Source organism: Helianthus annuus, chromosome 13 (assembly GCF_002127325.2).
Source record: "Helianthus annuus cultivar XRQ/B chromosome 13, HanXRQr2.0-SUNRISE, whole genome shotgun sequence".
Taxonomy (NCBI): Eukaryota; Viridiplantae; Streptophyta; class Magnoliopsida; order Asterales; family Asteraceae; genus Helianthus; species Helianthus annuus.
The window spans coordinates 76,138,180-76,141,792 of record NC_035445.2 but is presented as its reverse complement, the minus strand read 5'-3'; the positions used below and the strand labels follow the sequence as shown (position 1 = coordinate 76,141,792).

At 35.6% G+C, this 3,613-nt stretch overlaps 1 long non-coding RNA gene across 1 annotated transcript; it reads left to right on the top strand.

Annotated features, from left to right (window-relative positions):
- Positions 1–369: 369 nt before the first annotated feature.
- LOC110902834 lies at positions 370–875 on the top strand. The gene is made up of 3 exons (XR_002571446.2): positions 370–495; positions 614–691; positions 812–875. It is a non-coding gene; the product is annotated as an uncharacterized LOC110902834 (long non-coding RNA).
- Positions 876–3,613: the final 2,738 nt, after the last annotated feature.

Sequence of the window (3,613 nt, the reverse complement as noted above, 5' to 3'; positions counted from 1 at the left end):
AAAAGTATAAAAAAAACAAAAGCACAAAGACAAAAAGATAAAATAAAAAAAATAAAACACTATTCACAATCTTTCCTAAAGGTTTAGGTTCTTTTGTGAACACTTTCCAAGTAATGAACAAAACGAACAGATCCTGGCCATAGATCTTCTTAACCTTAACATAAGGGTAGGATCGTCTTTTAACATTTATAGTGTTATATATAATTTTATTTTTTAAATTTCTCATGGCAGTTATCAGATAAACCACCCACGCTTCAACATGTCTAACAAATTCAAAATTCAATCGATCAACCAAAAAAATATGCGCCCATATCTTCCAGTTCGTTCTTCATATCATCAACCATCATTCAATTCGTTCTTTTGATTATCAACAACCAATTGAGCAGCGAATTTGTTCCACTGAAGATTTACTAATCACGACACATGATCAGCATGTTATTTCAGCGAATTTGCTAATTCATCAGAGCTCTCAACGACCAGGATTACAACATCAAGGTATAATCTTAAAAAAATTATGTATACAAGTTTGCTTCCAGTGGCGTTCAGGAGATTACATAGTTGTGTATTGTTCGTTTTTGGTTTTATAATTCCAAAGCTTTATATTTTATGACAGATTCCAACGATCAACCTGATGTTGCAACCAATTTGTTTGTTCCTCAGAGCACTGAACGAGCAGTAGATCATCATCAAGGTATAATTTTAAAACAATCGTTTATACAATTCAGTATCCAATGTCATTGTGAGTTTAATAGATAACTGTATTATGTATTGGTTAGTTTAACTAACAGTTAAGATTTATAATTCACCACAGAGGATACCCTTTTGACAGAGACGAACGATCAGCCCAATGTTGCCGCCGTTTTTGAAATTCCTCAGAGTTCTGAACCAGCAGGAGATCATCATCAAGGTATATTTTTAAATAATTGTTTATACAAATCAGTATTGAGTGTCGCTGTAGTGGTAATACATAGCTGTATTATATATTTTTTGTGTATTTTTTATAGTACTTAAGAATTATATTTTTTTGACAGAGGGTCCTCGTATTACAGACATGAACGAGCAGCCCGACGGTCCAGCCAATTTGTTAACTCATCCGAGCTCTGAACGAGCAGAAGAACATCATCAAGGTATAATTTTAAAACTATTGTTTATACAAGTTGGTTTCGAGAATCGTTGAGTGTCAATACATAGCTGTATTATGTTTTTTTAGTTTTTAGGATCTTTAAGGTTTACAACTTATGACAGATACCAACGTTCAGCGTGATGCTACAGCCAGTTTGTTAATTCCTCATAGCTAGATACATACATCCGAGATGGTGTAGAGATGCTATCCTAGCAAGTGTTCACTTCCTGGAGAATAGGTTATGTGACGACCAAAGTAGGAGTGGTGTGTTGTGGCACGAGATTTGTGATAACGTGAACATGTGTAGAGATAGGGTGCGTGGCAATATTGAGAAATTACAAGAGTTAAGTGACCGGATAAAAGCTATCAAAGATAAGCTTTTCAGCGAGATACCATGCGACCATTCAATCAATAAAAAAGGTGTTGTGATAGAGGATGTAATTGCGCATAAACAACCAGCTGAGGTTTCTTGCACGGCACCGCGGAAAATACGCAACAAAGGATGTGGTAAGCATAAACGAACAGTTAGTCCGGGAAAGAAAGCAATCAAGAAGAGTAAAAAACCGAGAACGAAATGCAATTTCTGCAAAAAAAAAAAAACGAGTTAGGGATCATGATAAGAGGAACTGTCCACTCAAAAAGGTGGATCCAGTTAAGGACGACTCGACAACCGACGAAGAAGACGAGATATACGAAGATGAAGAAACCGAAGAATCTGGGTCTGAGGATTTTGTAAGAGAAGAATATTTTCCGTAAATCGTAACAACATTCGCCTATTTTTCTAAACAGCCTGCTGGTTTATGTATTAGATTACATGTTTATGTAGTTTGTTTTCAGATGTACGACCGACGTATTTTGAGTTTTTTTAATTCTTATCCAGTATCCACTATCCATGCTTTGTTTTTGACAATATTCTCGTATCCTATTTTGACTCGCGATGTATGCTATAGGTTAAATTTACATGTAGTCCAGTAGGTTATAATGGTATATTTGCATATGTGTATTCTGAACCCAGTAGGATATCATTTTAGAGGTGTATATGTGGACATGTTGTTTGTATTGCGAGCAATATCTGCAGTTGCAGATTTTGTTCAACAAAGTAACTGGTATCTTTTAGTTCTGATACACTTCTGCAAGTAAACTGATATCTTTTTTATCAGCTGTGAATTTTGAACAAACTGGTATCTTTTTAGCACTTGTTCAGTAGGAATTTTGACCTCTTTGTTGATGTAATCGTAGTTTAACAAGCCAAACCGATAAGAAAAGAAGGTATGGGCATCCCTTTAGTTTAACGCAATATGAAAACTAACATTCTATTACCTTTGTTAGATATCAATTTTTAAATGACAAACTTGACCTCTTTAAAACCTTCTCTTAAAATTAATCTATATTGTTCACTTTGCCGGGCGTGAAAGACTCATCAATTTGTTTACTTAAACGCCTTGTATCACGAAGTACCGTCAGCATTACTTTTATTATTACTTGGGTTAATTGCTGTGAGCCTTTGATGATACACTGTTAATTGTATCGTTTAGTCAGGAGTAAGAAAACGAAAAAGCTGAGTAAAGAATCTAAAAATCATCAAACTAGAGCCGGGTTTTACCATTTATGATGGAAGATGGATTTTTAGTTCATGATCCTACGTAGAGCCCAATTAACTCAACGAAAATGACAAAGCAGCCTAGATGTTGAACCAACTAGCAGCAGCGCAGAAGCCAACCATTACTAAGCAATAACCTTTTTTGATATAAATGAGTGAAGATGAACAGCGCGTTAGACATATGTGCGAAATAAGGCTCAAAGTTAATCAGACTAATTGTCTATACTATTTTTGTAACATGCGGAATGCACATCAGCGTGACCGTACAACTTATAAATATATACAGAAATTGGATGTTACGATGACTGTAAACATTATCCCATACACGATAATTCTACATAACATGATTAACACCCTCCAAAACAAAGCATAATAAGGAGCTTGTTTAGATAAACCAGTCAAATAAAAGTAAATACATTGTTTCAACACCAGGAAAACAAAACTACACAAAATAAATTCCAGTAGCAGTCTTTTGATCTATTTCTTTTTGTTGACGCCGACATATTGGTAGGCTTCTTTTAGAATACGTTCACGGTGTTTGTTTGCCTCCGATGTTATCAATTTCGCTGCATACTTCTTCCTAAGTTGTGCTATCTTCGTTTTTGCTTTAGCCATGTCGGTTGGGAACCCAACTTCCCAGCGATCTTCAATGATCCCCATCCAGGTTTCCATGTGTCGCATTGTGTATATTCCATAGTCTTCATTGTTTCCTATCGTCGCCCAACCTATCTCCAAACGAACAAGATGACGAGCTGCAATATCATAACAACGTGGATGACGAACACGCTTCAGGTACTTGACGACCACATCTTTCTGCACATAAAACAACTTGGTTAAATAAACATGTGGTACACTTGTGTATTAAATAAAGACAGTCACGTACCACTTTC